Here is a 7470-nt window from a genome sequence, read left to right as displayed (position 1 = left end):
TGTAATATACCATAGGAATTTCCTTGTGTTGCCTATTTGGTAGCCTTAGTGCTTCTTATAGTTGTGTGGGTATCTTTTCTTGTTCTGGAGACATTTTCTTCTATAATTTCATTGAAGATCTGAATTATGCCATTGAATTAGAATCCTTCTCCCTCATCCATGTTCAAATTTTGGTCTTTTCACGGTGTCCTACTTTTCTAGTATGTTTATTTTTTGTGATTTTAAATATATTTTTCTCTCCTCATCTATTTTATTCTTGAGTCTTAATATTCAATTTTTTATAGAAAAGAACAAATATCTGTAATAGAAGATCCATGGATATATTTGTTTAACAAATGCATAGCAAGAGTCATTATAAGACGTTAAAATTGCAAAAAAGCAGCAAAGAATACTGTCTACTCTACAATAAATTACAAAACAAAACAAAACAAAACAAAACCCCACAGGCTAAATGAACACTAACAAAATATTTCCTGATTTGTTGATTGTTCATTTGTTTCATTTACTGACACATCTGCCTTTAAGAAAATTTTGTTCATGTTCACTTCAGCAACACATATACTAAAATTGGAACAGAGAAGATTAGCATGGCCCCTGCAGAAGGATTACATGCAAATTCATGAAGTGTTCCGTATTTTTAAAGATATACCTTCTTCACAGCACCTCATGTTGCCTTATCCAAAATTGACCATCTAATTGTCCACAAAACAGGTCTCAACAGATACAAAAATACTGAAATTATCCTTGCATCCTATCAGATCACCACAGAACAAGGCTGATCTTCAAAAACAACATAAATAATAGAAAGCCAACATTCATGTAGAAGCTGAACAACACTCTACTCAATGATACATTGGTCAAGGAAGAAAAAAAGAAAGACATTAAAGACTTTTTAAGAGTTTAATGAAAAGGAAAACCATAACATACCCAAACTTAAGGAACACAAGGAAAGCAGTCCTAAGAGGAAAACTCATAGCTCTGGGTGCCTCCAAAAAGAAATTAGGGAAATCATACACAAACAGCCTGACAACACACCTAAATGTTCTGGAACAAAAGGAAGCAAATTCACCCAAGAGGAGTAGATGGCAGGAAATAATCAAACTTAGGGCTGAAATCAACCAGGTGGAAACAAAAAGAACTATTCAAAGAATCAACCAAACCAGGAGCTGGTTGTTTGAGAAAATCAACAAGATAGATAAACCCTTAGCCAGAATAACTAGAGGGCACAGGGACAGTATCCTAATTAAAAAAAATCACAAATGAAAAAGGAGACATAACAACAGAACCTGAGGAAATCCAAAACACCATCAGATCCTTATACAAAAGGCTATACTCAACAAAACTAGAAAACCTGGATGAAATGTACAACTTCCTAGACAGATAACAGGTACCAATCTTAAATCCTGATCAGATTAATGATCTAAACAGTTCCATTTCCCCAAAAGAAATAGAAGCAGTCATCAATAGTCTCCCAACCAAAAAAAGCCCAGGACCAGATGTGTTTTGTGCAGAGTTCTGAGTTTAGTGCAGAGTTCTATTCAAAGAGGACCTAATTCCAACTCTTCTCAGACTATTCCACAAAATAGAAACAGAAGGTACTCTACCCAATTCATTCTATGAAGCAACAATTACTCTGATACCTAAACCACACAAAGATCCAACAAAGAAAGAAAACTTCAGACCAATTTCCCTTATGAATATCGATGCAAAAATAAAATCAATAAAATCCTCGCAAACCGAATCCAAGAACACATCAAAACAATCATCCATCATGACCAAGTAGGCTTCATCCCAGGGATGCAGGGATTTTTTTAAAATATGGAAATCCATCAACTTAATCCACTATATAAACAAACTCAAAGACAACAACCACATGATAATCTCGTTAGATGCTGAGAAAGCAGTTGACAAAATCCAACAGGCTTGCATGATAAAAGTCTTGCAAAGATCAGGAAATCAAGACCCATACCTAAACATATTAAAATCAATATACAGCAAAGCAGTATCCAACTTCAAACTACATGGAGAGAAACTTGAAGCAATCACACTAAAATCAGGGACTAGACAAGGCTGCCCACTTTCTCCCTACCTATTCAATATAGTACTTGAAGTTCTAGCCAGAGCAATTCTACAACAAAAGGAGATCACGGGGATTCAAATTGCATGGGAAAAAGTCAAAATATCACTATTTGCAGATGATATGATATTATATATAGGTGACCCCAAAAAATTCCATCAGAGAACTCCTAAACCTGATAAACAGCTTCAGTGCAGTAAGTAGCTGGATATAAAATTAACTCAAACAAATCAATGGTCTTTCTCTACACAAAGGATAAACGGACCAAGAAAGAAATTAGGGAAACAACACCCTTTACAATAGTAACAAATAATATAAAATACCTTGGTGTGACTCTAACTAAGGAAGTGAAAGATCTGTATGATAAGAACTTCAAGTCTTTGAAGAAAGAAATCGAAGAAGAACTCAGAAGATGGAAAGATCTCCCATGATCATGGATTGGCAGGATTAATATAGTCAAAATGGCGATCCTACCAAAAGCAATCTACAAATTCAATGCAATCCCCATCAAAATTCCAACTCAATTCTTCACTGAGTTAGAAAGGGCAACTTGCAAATTCATCTGGAATAACAAAAAAACCTAGGATAGCAAAAACTATTCTCAACAATAAAAGAACCTTTGGTGGAATTAGTATGCCTAACCTCAAGTTGTACAACAGAGCAATTGTGATTAAAACTGAATGGTACTGGTACAAAGACAGACAGGTAGAACAATGGAATAGAATTGAAGACCTAGAAATTAACCCACAAGCCTATGGTCACTTGATCTTTGACAAGGGAGCTAACACCATCCAGTGGAAAAAAAGACAACATTTTCAATAAATGGTGCTGGCACAAATGGTAGTTATCATGTAGAAGAATGCAAATTGATCCATTCTTATCTCCTTGTACAAAGCTCAAGTCTAAGGGAATCAAGTAACTCCACCAAAAACTAGAGACACTGAAACTTATAGAGAAGAAATTGGGGAAAAACCTCGAAGATATGGGCACAGGGGAAAAATTCCTGAACAGAGAACAGCAATGGCTTGTGCTGTAAGATCAAGAATCAACAAATGGGACCTCATAAAATTGCAAAGCTTCTGCAAGGCAAAAGACACTCTCAATAAGATAAAAAGGCCACCAACAGATTGGGAAAGGATTTTTACCAATCCTAAGTTTTATAGGGGACTAATATCCAATATATACAAAGAGCTGAAGAAGCTGGACTCCAGAAAATCAAATAACCCCCTTAAAATGGAGTACAGAGCTAAACAAAGAGTTCTCAACTGAGGAATACCGAATGCTGAGAAGCACCTGAAAAAATGTACAACATCCCCATCAGGGAAATGCAAATCAAAACAACCCTGAGATTCTACCTCACACCAGTCAGAACAGCTAAGATCAAAAATTCAAATGACAGCAGATGCTGGCAAGGATGTGGAGAAAGAGGAACACTCCTTCATTGTTGGTGGGATTACAAACTGGTACAACCACTCTGGAAATCAGTCTGGTGTTTCCTCGGAAATTGGACATAGTACTACTGGAAAATCCAGCAATACCTCTCCTGGGCATATACCCAAAAGATGTTCCAACTTGTAACAAGGGCACATGCTCCACTATGTTCATAGCAGCCTTATTTATAATAGACAGAAGCTGGAAAGAACCCAGATGTCCCTCAACAGAGGAATGGATACAGAAATGTGGTATATTTACACAATGTTTTACTACTCAGCTATTAAAAATAATGAATTTATGAAAATCTTAGTCAAATGGATGGATCTAGAGGATATCATCCTGAGTGAGGTAACCCAATCACTAAAGAACTCACATGATATGCACTCAGTGATAAGTTGATATTAGCCCACAAACTTAGAATATCCAAGATACATTTTGCAAAACACAAGAAAATCAAGAAGAAGGAAGAACAAAGTGTGGATACTTCATTCCTCCTTAGAATAGCAAACAGAATCCCCAGGGAAGGAGTTACAGAGAAAAAGTTTGGAGCTGATATGGAAGGATGGACCATTCAGAGACTGCCCCACCCGGGGATCCCTCACATAATCAGTTACCAAACGCTGACACTATTACATATGGCAGCAAGATTTTGCTGAAGAGACCCTGAAATAGCTGTCTTTTGTGAGGCTATGCCAGTGCCTGGCAAATACAGAAGTGGATGCTCACTGTCATCTATGGTATGGAACACAAAGCGCCCAATTGAGACGCTAGAAAAAGTATCCAAGGAGCTGAAGGGGTCTGCAACTCTATAGGAGGAACAGCAATCTGAACTATCCAGTACTCCAAGAGCTCGTGTCTTTAGATGCATATGTACCAGAAGATGGCCTAGTTGGCCATCATTGGGAAGAGAGGCCCCTTGGTCTTGTGATGCTCACATGCCCCAGTACATGGGAATGCCAGGGCCAGGAAGTGGGAATGGGTGGGTTTGGGAACAGGGTGGGTGAATGGTATAGGGGACTTTTAGGATAGCACTTGAAATGTAGATGAAGAAAATATCTTATTAAAAAGAAAGAAAGAAAGAAAATTAAATGATAAAAATGCCCATGAGCAAATCTGTAGGTTCAAGGGAAATGCAAATAAACCATGACTAAGAAAAAGAAAATTTTGCAGGTCATAAAATGATTATAGGAAAATCTAAGAAACCCTCAGATCTGATATATAAGTTTTAAATGTCTATAAATTTAGGAGATATAAGATAAATAATTAGTGTAACAAAATACAACTATATTTATTTGTTTGATTTTTGAAAGAGTGTCTCATTGTATGGCTCAGGCTATATTTGAAGTTGAGAATGACTCGTGTCAGAAAAATTGAAAACCCTAAATATGGGACACTAAAATGACTTGCATAAAAGATAACAAGTCTATCAATGAGAAAATATTGTTAAAACTTTAAATTTTATAGCGTTTATCAAATTATACTATAACATAATGCCCATGAGTTGGAAGATCAAATGTGTTTGCCAACACTTACCATTGGATTCGTTAAAACATGAAGCATAATTCCAAAAGAGTTTTGGGAAGTGTCATAAAAATAGTCAATAGGCCTCTAAATCGAATGTGAAAATACAAATAACACTAACTAACCAAATGCTATTGAATAAGGAGAATAAATCTGAAAAATCTTTGAAGATAATCCTAACTCATCATGAAAAGGTGCCATGTCAGTGGTGTTTCTTTAGCAGTATTCATCTATCAATGAACAATATACATCTAGAAATAAAATAACAACAAGGAAGCCCAAGCAATTCAATGGTAGAGGATGATATTTTAAATAAAATATTTCCATAGAAACTGTATATATGAGAAAAATTAAACATGAAGCCCTGCTTTGAACTATTTATTTATTTATTCCATCTCAAAAATTTATAGATTCCCATCTCACATCATAGACTTTAATAAAATTAGAAACTATAAAATTCTCACAGTAAGGATTCTGTACAAATGCCTATTTTATTCCCTATGCATGCCAAGTAGTAGTTAGTAATATCTAGATACAAAATTATGCTGATTGTCCTGTGTCAACAATACTTATAAGGAGAAACACACTTCTTGAAATAAAAATTATAGGAGCAGCTACTTGATTTTTAGACAGTGACTTTTGAATGGTACACACAGCATCAATTATAAAATAAAATAGACTATGCAATGAATTTTCATAAAAATAGAATATTATATTATTTAAAAGGCACTGGTAAATAAATGAAAACACAGCACACAAAATATGGAAAAATTGCAGAGATATCCTCACTCTAGTTTATCAATCAAAGCAACTCCATTGTCAATAATTACATACTTTTCATAATTCAATGGTGTAAGGATTTTAATAATTAAATAAAATACATGAATGACAAATAAGCATAATATAATATAATCAGTAATATTTTTCTGTAAAAAAAGAAATATAAGCAAAAAGTGATGTGGTATTGGTAAACAAGTATCACATGATATGAGACAAATTGTTCAGATGGATTACTAGGTAGCATATATGCATCAACTGGACTACTCAACAGTGTTGATAATAATTCAGTACAGTAGAATTACTCTCTGAACACCCATTAGTACATTATATATTTAAAGACACATTCATACTGTTTATATCCTTATGTTTTGACAAAAAATTAATAATATCCTTATAATTCAAAAATAGGAAACTAATTAGAGAATGCATAAATGAATCCTAGACACTATTCACCAATAACTACTTATTCACCCGTCAATATACCTGAATCTCAAAACACAAAACTACAAAAAAACAAAACAAAACAAAACCAAAACCTGCTCACTAAGTACGTATACAGGTTTAAAAAATGCAAAACCGAACTGTGATTTAAAATTCTTAATGAAATTTGTTTAAGTAATGTTCTCTGAGCAGCTCACAGGGCTGCCTTTTCAGTAGGAACTGGTCTCACATTTAAATACTTTTACTTACAATTTTTAAATGGATTTTTTTTTTTTTTTTGCTTTTCCACTTTTTTTTACTATTGGTAAAACACAAACAAAAATTCACATTAAAAATTATCTGTATGCTGGTATAACAGGACCACGATTTTTTATATATTAGGTAAGTCAAATAAATATTTTACAGAAATTTAAGTTTAAAAAAAACAGGTCAAGTATTCATCCTTTATTTCTTTGGTCAACTAAAAGACCAGTTCTCAACCTGCCATTACACTGACTCTAACACTGCACACAGCCCATGTGCACCGCTGAGAAAGGATGCGCATGGGGCCTGCTGTGCACATGTGACCTGCAAAGATGGCTGTGTTCTTCCAAAAGTAGCTTCATCTTGAGGAATGCAGACCTCTGCCCTCTCTGTGTCACACTCCAGTAAAGAGAAAAGATGCTAACACTGGCTATCACAGATGCTGGCTCAGATCCAGACACTCACGGAGGGGGGCGTGGAGAGGGGCGAACACTCTGGACTGGACAAGCACCGAGGAGCCTGGCCTCTCGCTGTCTTCTGTTGTTTACTTCTGGCCTTCAATCTTGATGAAGACTTACTAATGTGACATTTTCTGTTCTAACAACCAATTTCAGGAAGAACAGACTTTTAAAGAAAAAAGTATGCAGACTTTTAAAGCTAGTTTGATATTTGTACTTCAAAACTGAGCTATGGTTTTGTCCACACCGCTCAGCTCACTTCTTACTGAAATCTTACTTACAAGGTGAACCCAGGAACACTTTGCGTTTCTGTTTTTCTATTTTTATTTTTGTTTTTTGAGACAGGGTTTTTCTGTGTAGCCCTGGCTGTCCTGGACCTCACTCTGTAGACCAGGCTGGCCTCGAACTCAGAAATCCGCCTGCCTCTGCCTCCCAAGTGCTGGAATTAAAGGCGTGTGCCACCATGCCCGACTCACTTTTCATTTCTGGTGGACAGAGAGGTAAACTCACCTTTTC

General features: G+C 35.5%; 1 non-coding gene across 1 annotated transcript; it reads left to right on the top strand.

The window, feature by feature from the left end:
* The first annotated feature begins 537 nt into the window (after positions 1-537).
* On the top strand, positions 538-639 carry LOC115032362 (U6 spliceosomal RNA). The gene has a single exon (XR_003838042.1). It is a non-coding gene; the product is annotated as a U6 spliceosomal RNA (small nuclear RNA).
* Positions 640-7470: the final 6831 nt, after the last annotated feature.

The sequence above is a fragment of the Mus caroli genome, unplaced genomic scaffold (assembly GCF_978045245.1).
Source record: "Mus caroli unplaced genomic scaffold, Mus_caroli_1 scaffold_1, whole genome shotgun sequence".
Classification (NCBI taxonomy): Eukaryota; Metazoa; Chordata; class Mammalia; order Rodentia; family Muridae; genus Mus; species Mus caroli.
The sequence above is the reverse complement of the archived record's forward strand: the minus strand, read 5'-3'. Positions and strand labels throughout refer to the sequence as shown.